Consider the following 16246-nt stretch of genomic DNA (forward strand, 5'->3'; position numbering starts at 1 on the left):
AGAGAACATACATTAGTCAAACAAAGCATACAACAGTATTAAAATAACATAATATAATGTTAAATTAGCATCTGCTGTGGGTACCCCCCGAAACAATCATCTTACACAAAATGCTCATTTGCCGGAGACCCAAGGGAGAATGGCCCACAGGGGTTGTCCATCTTCCCTTGAGTCTCTGGCAATTCGGCGTTCTGGGTAAGATTGTTGTGGGGGGTACCCACAGCAGATAATAATTTGACATTATATTATGTTGTTTTAATACTGTCATATGCTTTGTTTGCCATTTACCGGAAGAAGAGGTAAATGTGATCTGCAAAACATGTAGAGCAACCAATACACAGATGGTGTTAATGTTTTAGTCGTCACACTTCGGTGTGACCACACAACTAAAGCCTTTTTGATTATCATTGCCTGTTTAATACTTTATTGTTAAATGTATATATATATATATATATATATATATATATATATATTTGTAATAAAATTAATCAAATATTTTATTTATGACTGTCTATGCCAGTTGTATGGTACCACTAAAGTCCACCATAGCTTGCTTTTCTCACTTTCTCTTTCATATTAAACATTTATTATTATTTATTATTATATATTTATCATTATATAAACATTTACTATTGTTGTGGCACTTCTCTCTATTTTCAAGATTTGTTGATACTTACTATTATTCAATATTTCTACTAGCTTCCAAACAACTCCAAACTTAGGGCCGGTTCACACTGCGGGCGATGCGAGGCGACACGACTTGCCTCGCCGCGATCTGACAAGTCGCCCCCGTTCTGTACAATGGAACCGTTCTGAGAGGAGCGACTCGAGTCGCTCCGACTCAGAAAAAAGGTTCCTGTACTACTTTTGGGCGACCTCGGGGCGACTTGCATTGACTTCTATACAGAAGTCATTTGCAAGTCGCCGCTGAGGTCGTGGCAGGTCGCGGCGAGGCAAGTCGGTGTCGCCTCGCATCGCCCGCAGTGTGAACCGGCCCTTAACAGATCCACATCCATACTGTAACAGTTGGTAAAGTGTTCCCTTATTCAAATGTATATCCTTTCCTCCTAAATGTATTTTGGGTAGATTGCATCTAAAGAGTTCATTTGTGTCTTACATGGTCAATTAATTGCAAAACGCTACTGACATATATTCTGTGTTTTGTTGCATATAATTTGCACATTGATGCTGTGATAAAATATCAGGTAAAGTTGCCTTATATTATTTTATTTAACCTATTTTTTATGATCCTCAGTCAGATGCCTACATATAAGACTTTTAGCTGATTTGGATAGACTCAGTCTATATCTGAGTCAATAAATATCTGTGAACTTCAAAAAATAACAAAATAGGGGAACTCTGTGTAGCCAAGTCCCGGGCTTCTCTAGGCCTAATAGTGACCTCCAGAGTTAGGGACAGCTGACATCCTTCTGCGTAGAGTGGGTTATGATGCATGGTGGGTGCAATACCAGGTAGATTAATGCTCGCCACACACTTCTTGAATGCAAAGAGATTTATTTTGTCTTAAACAGAACTGTGAGAAAGAGGGTTAGGCCCTTTAGTAGTTGCAATGTTAATTAGCAGACTTCACGACTTCTTTAGGTAGACAGCCATGCAGGGAAAGGCACCCATCTGCATGTGTAGACACGCTGTCTCCTATGGCAACAATCTTGAATAGTTTCTAACAAAGGTTGTAATTAACTCTTTCACTTCCTTCACAATCTCCTTGTTTAGATCTTCACTCAACTGAGCTCCCAGTCTATCACTTAGACCCATTGATCCACTGCTACTGGATCTCCTGAGCTCTTCCAATCTTGATTTTCTTCAAGCGTCACCCCAGCGTCCCTGTTGGCTCCCTAGCTTGCTATTTACAGATACTCCTCAAGCGTCACCCCACTGGCCTGCTCGGTTCCTGGCTTGGCACACAAGACTGCTCTGCAAGCATCACTTCCGCTGGCCTGGTCCCTGGCTTGACACCTTGCTGAAGTTTCCCAATTCTTTACCGTCCCTGATTGGTGAGAATACTGGTCTGGTACTTGCTTCAGCTGCTCATGGTGGTCCCTGGTAATAAGGTGGATGGTCCCTTAGTGATGACAGCTTCCCCTCTACCTCCGACCACAACAGGTTCTCTGGCCGGCAGAACCGTCACTTCTGGTTGGACTGCAAGCCACAATCTCAACCCTATGCTACTCGCTCTTGCTTCTGGATAGGCCCTCAGACAGCTTAGCAGCCAGATGTCCTGGGATAGGCCTCAGGCTCTGGCCTAGCAGCCTGGGGCAGCACAACACACGTCCACCCAGACAGCTGTCCAGGTGGCACAGAACCCTGATCACCTGAACTCACACAAATAGGCTCTCCCAGCAGGCCAAGGGACCCAAGAAAATGCCTGCTGATTGGCTGAGACATCATATCTATTCCTAATCTGTCCTTGTAATGCCCTTGTTTTATCTAATGTCACCTGATACCCGTCCATCTAGTGACAGAAGATAGAAGTGCAGCAACTCCAGAATTAGGATGAAATCAATTGACCTCCTATCAATCGGCCAAGGCAACTATCACTTGGCAGGTAAATTTGCTAGTAACTATCAATTGGCCAAGGCAACTATTACTTGTCAGGTAAATTTGCTAGCAACTTCTGGTACATGTCGGGAGGCATGGCTTACCAATGGCAGAGTAGAGCATAGTATAGGTACATAGTTAGTAAGGTTGAATAAAGATACCAGTCCACCCTGAGTGAGGGTGTGTGTCTACAATTGGCCCTATCCCTATACATTGTCTCATTAAGTTGCTCATCTATTATTATTTTATTTTGAAGGTACCCATATAGCGCCATCAATTTACACAGTGCTCCACACACACATCACTCCCTACCTTCAAGGAGCCCACAATCCAAGGTCCCCAACTCACATTCGTATACTAGGGACAGAAGCCAATTAACCTGTCTTTAGAGTGTGGGAGGAAACCAGAGTAAACCCACGCAAGCAAAGGGAGAACATGCAGGTAGTGTCATGGTTGCGATTTGAACCAGCGACCCTTTTTACTCCTAGGCGAGAGTGCTACCAACTACACCACTGTGCTGTCCACACACCACTGTGCCGCCCATGTTTCCCTTTCTACTCTTCCCGCTCTGGCGCTCTTGGGCACATCCAGGGTACCTCCATAGGTGTGCACATGGGGTGTGCCAATGTTCCTGGGCTAACTCTAATCAGCCTATGTCACCAGTGGCCTATCATAAAGGGTGCAAGCGTGTGCGGGGCACAGTGCACTTCACACATGTAGTAATTTATCCTATTTTGGGAGCAGCGCTGCATCTGCTGCAGCTAAATACCTTTTGTCATTGCCGGCCCTGGAAATTTCTGTCTAGGAGCTGGGGGCCGATGCACTCTGCTGTGACCCACAATGTATCACCTCCAGCTGGCCCTGTGCTTTAAGCTTGGAGCGTTGGACTGTGTTTACAACAGCTCAGTGCTCCCGCCGGCTCGCACAGAGCCCTCCCTATCCTATACATCTCTATCCCAGATAGCAAGGATAACTTGTCACACATTTGTGACAGTGCTGAATTGTAAGTCTGTTAACTTACTTACTTAAAGATTTTTCAAATATATTAATAGTAAAAAGGTCAGGTCTGAGCATGTAGGCCCTTTACAAAATAATCTAGAGTGGGTGTCTGGGGACAAAGAGAAGGCTCATTTATTAAATACTTTCTCCAGCTCAGTGTATACAAAGGAGCATGTGGGAGCTTGTGTCCACAATGGGGGTGGTATTGACACAATCCCAAATGATCCACAATGTCTTTACCAAGTAACTATAGACCTGTTAGCTAAACTTCTATAGTCAGGACAATACTGGAGAGTTTAATAAAAGTCCTCATAGACGAGTTCTTGCATGAAAGACAGAAGTTGTCAAACAAAGGGGGGATATGATCAACATCTATAAATACATAAGTGGTCAATATAGTGAACTTTGTGTTATTCACTTTAAGGTCATCACAGAGAACAAGGGGGGGGAAAAGATTTTATCTCAAAAAAGGGAAAAGTTTCTTCACAGTTATGGCTTGTACACACGGTCGGACTTTCCAACGGAAAATGTGCGATCGGATCGTGCTGTCGGAAAAATTCGACCGTGTGTGGGCTTCATCTGACTTTTTCCGTCAGAATTTCCGACACAAAGTTTGAGAGCTGGATCTAAAATTTTCCGACAACAAAATCCGATCATTTAAATTCAGATCGTGTGTAGACAATTCCAATGGACAAAATGCCACACATGCTCAGAATAAATTACGAGATAAAAGCTATTGGCTACTGGCCTCTTATAGCCCCATCATACTTGTTGTACGTCATCTCGTTCTGAACGATCGGATTTTCCGACAACTTTGTGCGACCATGTGTATGCAAGACAAGTTTGGGCCAAAATCCGACAGAAAAAAAGAAGTGGTGAATCTACAAGAGCTCTGCAAGTCTACAGCATGAAAATTCAGCCAGAGTGACGCCTGTGGTGGGATTATTATTTCACAACATAACTGAACCAGAACTTGACGCAGACTTGCAGAATGTTTGCAAAGAAATTTGATCTGGAATCATGAAATGCAGACTTGCTGCAATTGTGCAACAAATTTGTGAAGCCTGGCAAGTCTAGCAATATCTTTTCAAGCCATTTTTAAACTTGCAGCACAATTGCTTGCTATCTGGGATTGGAGCAAAGAAGGGGGCGGGGGATGTGACCAGCCACTCTAGTCTGGCAGCAGCAGCCTGCACTCTGCACGTAAGTAAGTAGTTGTAAATTGTAGCTGCTTCTCTCTATGGGTGGGAGGAGTGCTCTGTTGGGGAAAATGTGTAAGGGAGAGCTCTGTAAGGTGGGAGGGGAGAGTTATTTTTTCTTGTAAAGTGTCTTGTGAAATGCACACTCATGAACTCTACCCTCTGTATGCAATGCAGTCCTGAATTCTGTCATCTATATGCAAAGCATTCCTGAACTGTGTCCTTTGTGCACAGCGCACTCCTGGACTCTGTCCTCTGTGAGCAGCGCACACCTGAACTCTGTTCTATGAGCGCAGTGCACTCCTGAACTCTGTCCTCTGTACGCAGCTCACTCCTGAGCTATGTCCTCTGTACGCAGAGCACTCCTGAACTTTGTCCTCTGTATGCAGCACACGCCTGAACTATGTCCTCTGTACGCAAAGTATTTCTGAACTCTGTCAACTGTACACAGTGTGCTCCTGAACTATGTCCTCTGTATGCAGCAAGCTCCTGAAATCTGTCATTTGTATGCAGCACACTCAGGAACTCTGCCCTCTTTGGGGTATATTCACTAAACAGACAATTATGGGCAATTGTCAAGCTATGTAAAATATAGATCAATTTGCTTGGGCCTAAAGCAGATCCCTGTTTTGTGTTCATAGGTTTCCTATTTAGTGAATAAATGCATACTTTGGGGTACACATCCTACTGCAATAGGCTTTGCACACCTATGGGTTCCTCCATCCTACCCTCAGCCACAATGGGGAGGAAGAAAGCTTCCAAATCTTCTGGCAGCCTCCCCAGGTCTCAGCCTGGTAAGATCAGCTCCATGCTTGCCCAGGACCGCCACTCGATCTCAGTGGGATTGGGCAGATATTGCCGTGGGTTTGCCTCCTGCATCCCAACACATCAGCCAAGTCATGGCACTGCCGCACCATTCTAGGAGCTTGCAATCACTCACAGGGGCTCCAGCCTGGGACACCAGCTCTCTGCCTTTTCCTCCCCCAGACCTCATTACCTCTGAGGACAGACTGACCATTTCTCCACCATCTTGCTTCAATCACAGTGAACAGCAGAATGCACTAGGGGGCCCACTGACTCTCCAGCCTCACCTGCCTCCATCTTTGCTGCATCATCCCCGGGACTACAGGACTTGATGAGTGCATTTGCTGCCTCAAAGTATATACTCAGTGGGCATACCTTCCCTCAATTGAGCTGTTTCAGTGGTGGAGAGGGAGCCCTACCCCTAGTTCCATGGGGCACTCTATCTCTCCAATGCTAGCCCTGGAAACAGAGGAGGACTGGGATCTCAAAACCTATATTCTATCACTGCCAACTAGGTTTGACCTGGATAATTATACTTCTAGATTTGAGAAGGCAAACAAGCATGACGTGAGCCTTAGGCTTCATGCACACGAGACGCAGATGCAAACGCTGCTGGACACATGTTGAAACCGGCGTTTAGAAACGCGCGTTTTGCCGCGATTTTTACCGCGATTTAGCGGCGTTTTACCGCGTTTTACCGCGTTTGCGTCTAGAAGCGTTTAGTTAAGCTAACATCATAGACCCTCCCCAGCTCAAAAATTAACTATTTCAGCAATTTTGTGAGACCAGAGTGAGTAGCAGCAGCTGTGAGAGCTGCAGTGTACTTGTATTTAGCGTGTCACTTGCCACGGCACCTGCCACAAGTTGTGGATTGTCCACTTGCCACGTGACTTGCCACATCACCTGCCACGTCACTTGCCATGTCATCTGCCACAAGTTGTGGATTGTCCAACTGCCACGTCACCTGCCACAAGTTGTGGATTGTCCACTTGCCACGTCACTTGCCACGTCACTTGCCACAAGTTGGGGATTGTCCACTTGCCACATCACCTGCCACAAGTTGTGGATTGTCCACTTGCCACGTCACTTGCCACATCACCTGCCACGTCACTTGCCACGAGATGTGGATTGTCCACTTTCCACGTCATCTGCCATGCCACCTGCCACAAGCTGTGGATTGTCCACTTGCCATGTCACCAGCCACATCACCTGCCACAAGTTGTGGATTGTCCGCTTGCCATGTGACTTGCCACATCACCTGCCACGTCACTTGCCACATCACCTGCCACAAGTTGTGGATTGTCTACTTGCCACGTCACTTGCCACATCACCTGCCACGTCACTTGCCACGTCACCTGCCACAAGTTGTGGATTGTCCACTTGCCACGTGACTTGCCACGTGACTTGCCACATCACCTGCCACGTCACTTGCCACATCACCTGCCACAAGTTGTGGATTGTCTACTTGCCACGTCACTTGCCACATCACCTGCCACGTCACTTGCCACGTCACCTGCCACAAGTTGTGGATTGTCCACTTGCCACGTGACTTGCCAGATGACATGGCAAGTGACGTGGCAGGTGATGTGGCAAGTCACGTGGCAAGTGGACAATCCACAACTTGTGGCAGGTGCCGTGGCAAGTGACACGCTAAATACAAGTACACTGCAGCTCTCACAGCTGCTGCTACTCACTCTGGTCTCACAAAATTGCTGAAATAGTTAATTTTTGAGCTGGGGAGGGTCTATGATGTTAGCTTAACTAAACGCTTCTAGACGCAAACGCGGTAAAACGCGGTAAAACGCCGCTAAATCGCGGTAAAAATCGCGGCAAAACGCGCGTTTCTAAACGCCGGTTTCAACATGTGTCCAGCAGCGTTTGCATCTGCGTCTCGTGTGCATGAAGCCTAAGGCTCACGTCATGCTTGTTTGCCTTCTCAAATCTAGAAGTATAATTATCCAGGTCAAACCTAGTCACGTCACCTGCCACAAGTTTTGGATTGTCCACTTGCCACGTCACTTGCCACGTCACTTGCCACAAGTTGGGGATTGTCCACTTGCCACATCACCTGCCACAAGTTGTGGATTGTCCACTTGCCACGTCACTTGCCACATCACCTGCCACGTCACTTGCCACGAGATGTGGATTGTCCACTTTCCACGTCATCTGCCATGCCACCTGCCACAAGCTGTGGATTGTCCACTTGCCACGTCACCAGCCACATCACCTGCCACAAGTTGTGGATTGTCCACTTGCCACGTGACTTGCCACATCACCTGCCACGTCACCTGCCACAAGTTGTGGATTGTCTACTTGCCACGTCACTTGCCACATCACCTGCCACGTCACTTGCCACGTCACCTGCCACAAGTTGTGGATTGTCCACTTGCCACGTCACCTGCCACAAGTTGTGGATTGTCCACTTGCCACGTCACTTGCCACATCACCTGCCACGTCACTTGCCACAAGATGTGGATTGTCCACTTTCCATGTCACCTGCCATGCCACCTGCCACAAGTTGTGGATTGTCCACTTGCCACGTCACTTGCCACATCACCTGCCATGCCACCTGCCACAAGTTGTGGATTGTCCACTTGCCACGTCACCAGCCACATCACCTGCAACAAGTTGTGGATTTCCACTTGCCACGTGACTTGCCACATCACCTGCCACATCACTTGCCACGTCACCTGTCACAAGTTGTGGATTGTCCACTTTCCACATCACTTGCCACCTGCCATGTCACTTGCCACAAGCTGTGGATTGTCCACTTGCCACGTCACTTGCCACGTCACCTGCCACGTCACCTGTCACGTCACTTGCCACATCACCTGGCACAAGTTGTGGATTGTCCACTTGCCACATCCCTTGCCACGTCCCCTGCCACGTCACCTGCCACAAGTGGATTGTCCACTTGCCACGTCACCTGCCACGTCACCTGCCACAAGTTGTGGATTGTCCACTTGCCACGTCACTTGCCACGAGATGTGGATTGTCCACTTGCCACGTCACTTGCCACGTCACCTGCCACGTCACTTGCCACAAGTTTTGGATTTTCCACTTGCCACGTCACTTGCCACGTCAGCTGCCACGTAACTTGCCACAAGATGTGGATTGTCCACTTGTCACATCACCTGCCACATCACTTGCCACATCACCTGCCACGTCACCTGCCACAAGTTGTGGATTGTCCACTTGCCACGTCCCTTGCCACGTCCCCTGCCACGTCACCTGCCACAAGTGGATTGTCCACTTGCCACATCACCTGCCACGTCACCTGCCACAAGTTGTGGATTGTCCACTTGCCACGTCACTTGCCACCTCACCTGCCACAAGTTGTGGATTGTCCACTTGCCACGTCACTTGCCACCTCACCTGCCACAAGTTAGGGATTGTCCACATCACCTGCCACGTCACTTGCCACATCACCTGCCACAAGTTGTGGATTGTCCACTTGCCACGTCACTTGCCACATCACCTGCCACGTCACTTGCCACAAGATGTGGATTGTCCACTTTCCATGTCACCTGCCATGCCACCTGCCACAAGTTGTGGATTGTCCACTTGCCACGTCACCAGCCACATCACCTGCCACAAGTTGTGGATTTCCACTTGCCACGTGACTTGCCACATCACCTGCCACATCACTTGCCACGTCACCTGTCACAAGTTGTGGATTGTCCACTTTCCACATCACTTGCCACCTGCCATGTCACTTGCCACAAGCTGTGGATTGTCCACTTGCCACGTCACCTGTCACGTCACTTGCCACGTCACCTGCCACAAGTTTTGGATTGTCCACTTGCCACGTCACTTGCCACGTCAGCTGCCACGTCACTTGCCACAAGATGTGAATTGTCCACTTGTCACATCACCTGCCACATCACTTGCCACATCACCTGCCACGTCACCTGCCACAAGTTGTGGATTGTCCACTTGCCACGTCACTTGCCACATCACCTGCCACGTCACTTGCCACGAGATGTGGATTGTCCACTTGCCACGTCACTTGCCACGTCACCTGCCACGTCACTTGCCACGTCACCTGCCACAAGTTCTGGATTGTCCACTTGCCACGTCACTTGCCACGTCAGCTGCCACGCACTTGCCACAAGATGTGGATTGTCCACTTGTCACATCACCTGCCACATCACTTGCCACATCACCTGCCACGTCACCTGCCACAAGTTGTGGATTGTCCACTTGCCACGTCCCTTGCCACGTCCCCTGCCACGTCACCTGCCACAAGTGGATTGTCCACTTGCCACATCACTTGCCACATCACCTGCCACAAGTTGTGGATTGTCCACTTGCCACGTCCCTTGCCACGTCCCCTGCCACGTCACCTGCCACAAGTGGATTGTCCACTTGCCACATCACTTGCCACATCACCTGCCACAAGTTGTGGATTGTCCACTTGCCACGTCACCTGACACAAGTTGTGGATTGTCTACTCGCCACGTCACTTGCCACATCCCCTGCCACAAGTGGATTGTCCACTTGCCACGTCACTTGCCACGTCCCCTGCCACAAGTGGATTGTCCACTTGCCACGTCACTTGCCACGTCACCTGCCACAAGTTATGGATTGTTCACTTGCCACGTCACATGCCATTCACCTGCCACAAGTTGTTGATTTTCCACTTGCCACGTCACCTGTCAGGTCACTTGCCGCGTCACCTGCCAGGTCACTTGCCATGTCACCTGCCACAAGTTGTGGATTGTCCACTTTCCACTCCACTTGCCACTTCACCTGCCACGTCACTTGCCACAAGTTGTGGATTGTCCACTTGCCACATCACTTGCCACCTGCCATGTCACTTGCCACAAGTTGTGGATTGTCCACTTGCCACGTCACTTGCCACCTGCCATGTCACTTGCCACAAGTTGTGGATTGTCCACTTGCAATTGCAATTGTTTAAAATATTTTTCTAATGGTTTTTCATCATTTGCAATCATTTTTGAGATTTTTAATGTAAAAAAAAAAGGTCACCTTTAAAAACGCATATAAACGCAAACGCGGCTAAACGCGGTAGCGGCGTTTTGCCGCGTTTTACCGCGTTTTGCGTCTGAAACGTGGAAATTTTTGTTTCTGAACGCATTTTTTTGCTTCTGGAAAAACTAGACTAAACGCAACTGCATAAAAACGGAAAAAAACGAGACTGTGTGCATGGACACATAGGATAACATTGAATGAGTTCAGGGGCAGTTGAAAAAACTGTCCAACTGCATCTGAACGCGCGTTTAACTGCGTCTCGTGTGCATGAGGCCTTATAAAAATCAACCTCTCCCAGGGAGATTCCAAAGTACAGGAACTAGCTGCCACAGTTTAGTCACACTGTTCATCATCAGGACTTCCTGTATCATTTAGATGATCTGGAGCAGAAAGAACAATAATCATATATGGGGCCTAATAAACTACACAAGTTGCCATGCTAAATAGTCAAGTAATACAAATGATAAAGAAAAGTGTCCATATCTAGAAACAGCTCATGTTGTTCTCCAAAGAAGAAACAGTGATTGCGAACAAAGTCTCTTAGTAAGTGTCCAATATGGGTGAGCAGATAATTGGTAGGAACCTCACCCAGGTTGTAATCAAATAGGTAAAAAGAAGAAAGAACAGGTGCGCCACACTAAGTGCAGTATTAAAAAATACTATTTAATTTTTAAAAATCAAAGCCAAATGGCTGCTCACAAAAAATTGTATAAATAAAGGCATGTAAATGTTTCTGGAGTAACACAGTGCTTCTGGGGTCCACGCTGCTGTCCTGTTGGTATACAATCAGGCTGGGTGCAAGGATGGTCCAAGGGTGCCAGCAAATCGGTGCTGCTATGATGTCCTTATACTATCAACGGGGGGTGTCCGGAATTCCCAGGATACAGTGTACTGGCATCCTATGCTTTATTTGGGGACCGGAACCCGGAACCGAAAGTGCGTTCCAGCCTGGGACGCAAACATCGAAGGACCAGAAGTCACATGATATGGGTAGCCAATGGGAGGACGCATTTCACAACTACGTTGTTTCTTCAGATCCAGCTACCACAGGGGAAGGACGTGAATTAAAGGGCTAAGGTGGAGGGAATACTGATCTACCCCATTTAACCCTATACTGCGAAGTACTAATTGATAAAGATTATTTAACAGCTAAAGAAAATTAAATGAATAAAGAAATGGATAAATAAAAAATAATAAAATATAAATAATGAATAGAATAATAAATAGAATGATAAAAACATGACCCTGGACAATATATAAATCTACCTATAAGATACAAAACTAATAGTAATGTATGTGTGTATATATGCTCGCACTGGGAGTAGACTGAATGCCAAAAACATGACCAATTAATTAGAGATAATATGTACATATATACACACACGCACATATGTATATATGTGTGAAAAAATGTTTAAACCTAAGAAAAATATCAATATCAATTCAAAAAAGTTACATAGGAACATATATGGCCGCATGTACATACATACACACATACATCCCCGCAAGGACATGCGCATACAAACACATACACACATATATCTCCATGTACCCCATGAGATTCTCTAGTAATTCATTTTAAATCTAAGTATAAAAGATCAAGAAAAGGGAAGCATTAATAGTACAGGCTACTGTTAAACTGGATAGCTTTTTCGTAAAAGAAAATTATTTTACATAAAAGCACAATAATAATAATAATTGGTTGTTATTATTACATCATTTGTCTAGATGTAGATAATAATAATAAGTGCCATTCGTGCATTTAAAAAAAAAAAAACACAAAAACGCACATGCCTAGATGACAGTGTTTACTTCAATATCTTCATTCAACCCATGTGGCGACAGGCTATTTAACGTGTCGTGTCTCTAATGAATTGGTCATGTTTTTGGCTATGAAAGGTAACTAAGCTTTTGCATTGTGTTGGAGATAGCTATAGCAGGGCTCAGTTTGCTCCTAGCAAGTTAGTGTGTTCACTTATTGTGAGTGTTGAGTGTTAGTGTAGTGTTTAACACAGCTTTACATAACATTTGACTCTGAGAGTAGAGTGTTAATGTAATGTTAGTATAGTGTAGTGTCAGTGTCACTTTGTTTCATTTGGCCATATACAGCTCCTATATAATGTACAGAAACTCCACCAAAAGCCCCAGACCCTTCCTTGGGTACCAGGAGGAAATCATTACTGCCCTTATATTCCCGAATGGCCCATCAGAAAATATTCAATCCAATGTGATTAGCAGGTTCTCCGAGCACTACATTTCCGATAAAATCCCTCCCAGACCAACAGGCCAGAAATGTCAGAAAAAATGCCAGGTGTGCTCCAGAGGAGGAGTTTGAAAAATTAATATTGTCCCCAGTGTCCTTCCCAACCATGCCTCCGCATAGATGACTGTTTCTGCCGTTACCATACTTCTCTGCATTATTAGTGAAGTATGGTAAACATAATCCTCAGTTCCTGCCATTTACTTCCACACCCCTTCTGTCTATTGATTATGTACATACCTCTGCCTGATCTGGAACTGATCCTGGACTGTTTTTTACCTGCGTCTTGGACTGATCTGGTACCCTGCTATTGGACTAGTGGGATTCATAACACAGGGGGCTCACATATGTGAGGGGCTCCAGAACTGTTTTTCTGAATGAAGAAAACTATTTTTTTCTTTGATTAGGGTCTGAAGGCTTCAAAGAGATTTGGGTGGGAGAAGCCTCTAGCCCTGTCCCCATTCTGTTATGAATGAGGCCCTACTTCAGCCTGCTGCCTGTAGGACATCTGCCATCATGCCTCATGGGTTTTCAAGACTGTATGCTCCATTACATACTGGGAATTAGGGTCAATGGTCACCTGTCGGACGAAACTCGACAGGGGTGTCCCTTTTCTCCCATTATGGTGGGAATCACAGGCCATCACCTATTTAGGTATCCAGTTACCAGCTAAACTAGAATACCTTTACTCTAGAAATTTCTTACCCATTATTAAGACTATACAAAATGACCTCCAAGTTTGGAATAAGGTCACTTTTTTTCATGGTTTTGGAGGGCATCCATCCTGAAAATGAACATACTTCCCAGACTTCTATATCTGTTGTAGACGATACCATACAAGCTTCCCTCCTCTTTCTTCACCACCTACAAAAAATTGTGTTTGAAATTTATATGGGCCGACAAACATCTGCATATACGCTGGGAGAAACTTGTGACACCTAAACTGAAGGGAGGAATTGGTCTGCCGGATATACAAAAATACTACTGGGCTTGCCATATGGCCAGAATTTTGGACTGGCACCTGCACTATAAACTTAAGGCCTGGATTGGCCTTAAGGAGGTGTTCTCCTAATTTCCAATACATCACTTCCCATGGATAAGCGCCCTCGGGACCCCGAGGGAGAATAGGTCACATCCCCTAATCGGCCCAACTTTACAGATTTTCCGTAATGTCTGCAATAAGATGAAAATTGCCTCTTCACCCGATCCACTGACCGCACTAGATTGAAACCTGGACTTTCCCCCGGGTATACTGGACCTTCGTATTACCATCAGACCTGGAAAGCACTCAGTCAGAGCAAGTTCCTTTTTCGATAAAGGGAAGATGATCCCTTTACAATCTCTCCCTTCCAAACTTCCAGACACGGCTATTCCTTTCTTTAACTTCCTCCAGATCAGACATTTTTGGATTAATTCCATACAGCCTACCCAATAGGACAGAGGTTTAACACCCTTCAAAGCTCTATGCACCAGATCTGAACCTCAAAGGCATGTCATATCAGATATGTATGCCGTATTGTTTGCTAAAATCTCGACTAAAGATGATACTGCCAGCCAAAACTAGGAAAACGAACTAAAGACTGACTTAACTCAAGAAGACTGGGACCACATCCTTACCCACATACATAAAGGCTCCTTAAACGTTTCCACACAGGAAAATGGTTACAAATTTTTCTCAAGGTGGTATAGAACCCCTGATAAAATCCACAGATTCCATCCCAGCATCTCACCACTGTGCTGGAGGTCCAATAATGCCCACGGAACACTGATACACATATGGTGGGAATGATCCCTCATCCAACCTTATTGGAAAGAGATACACTGTCTCACTTCACAAATCACTACCTACACCCCAGACGTTACCCAAGCCCAATACTTACTCCCAACACCTCCACCCCCCAAGGAGCATACAAAAATATTCCCTAACCCTACACATGATTAATGCGGCAAAACTTTGAATACCCACCCACTGGAGAACTACTCCCCCCCCCCAGCATACCAGAATGGCTACGTAGAGTGGGTAAGATAGCTTAGATGGAGGATCTCATACACCAGGCAAACGACACCCCTTCCAAGTATCACACAACATGGGCATGCTGGCTACATTTTAAGGAATCAGCAGAATACCATACCCTCATATCTGAATCCCTATAGCCTGACCTGAGGGGCAGAACCGGCTACCTAACGCATGAGCCGGCTACTTCTCTACAAATACACCCCCTTCCCCTCTCCCTACATAACCCCTCTCCCCATCATCTACCCCCTTCCCCCCATATCAAAATAAGGGCCTCACAGACAGAATTTTTGTGTACAACCATTACACCACGCTCAGATAATAGTGCCTGGCCAGGACCATAATAGCTAAACAACGCTGTGAAAAGCATCACACAACCATGAGATTGGTATAATAGTATCTAAAAGTCGGACAGTGAAAGCCTCCACCCAAACACAGTTAGATCCCGACAGGGGTGTTTGGGTGCGGTGGCTAGATACCCAATCTCATTGAGCAATGAGTGGTGTAAATCAGTACAGAGTCCTTCACAAGAATATAATGCACCATTTCAGCTGAAAGACCTCTTAAAGTTATATCCGTTACAACCGAGTTATATAAGTTATGACTTTATTGTACCTCTTCTGTACTTTATGTACAGAATATTATATTATATACTTATATTATAGTTTTTACATTTCTATCAGCATAAGTTCTCAATTTACCAAACGCCACTTTTCATTCAAAAAAGTGCATCCAAACACATATTTTCCACTTTCTATTAAATTTAGGTAATAAGTCCCCCCATCATATCGGGGAGGCCAACAAGGAGAGGTAGATGTTCCCATGCCACTATGAGTGGACCAGCAGCTTCTGTGTCCACAGGCAAAGGTGGATGTGGTTCGACCTCAGGCAGGGCACATTTTTCTCACTTTAGTGATGTTGCCAGTGCTATCCAGCCACAGCATACAGGTGAGGTGGTGGACTGGCTTACTAAACCATTCTCATCCTCCTCATCCTCTATGACCCAAGCTGACACTAGTGCGCACTGCGCAGTCCACCGTAGCTGCCAGATTGGCTTATTCTGCTTCCTTGTCCACAGATACTCCTGTCAGCTGAATTATTTAAACACAACACCAGCCACTTGCTTCTTGAGGATGCACAGACATTACTTGATTCTGATGTTGGTTCTGAGGTAGAGGAAGGGACTAACATGAGTCTACAGAGAGGGGAGAACACTGATAAAACAACAAATTGGCAGTGTTCCCCCAGCCACAATTTATTTCCAAGTTGGCTCCAGTGATGATGAGGATGGAGGGGATGATGATGATGAGGTCAGTGATGCAACTTTGGTGATGGATAGAGTAGAGGAAGAAAGTGAGGAGAAGAAACAACCCAAATAAGGCAGGGTGTCCTCATGAAAGAGTAGAGAGCAGCCAC

The 16246-nt window shown here is 46.0% G+C and overlaps 1 protein-coding gene across 1 annotated transcript in view; it reads right to left on the bottom strand.

Moving 5' to 3' along the window:
* The window catches only part of SLC17A7 (solute carrier family 17 member 7), a 238137-nt gene that overhangs the window by 3417 nt on the left and 218474 nt on the right, over nucleotides 1-16246 (bottom strand). The gene's annotated exons all lie outside the window — the stretch shown is intronic.

This window comes from Lithobates pipiens, unplaced genomic scaffold, assembly GCF_037356315.1.
Source record: "Lithobates pipiens isolate NorthernLeopardFrog02 unplaced genomic scaffold, aLitPip1_a1.2 Scaffold_27, whole genome shotgun sequence".
Classification (NCBI taxonomy): domain Eukaryota; kingdom Metazoa; phylum Chordata; class Amphibia; order Anura; family Ranidae; genus Lithobates; species Lithobates pipiens.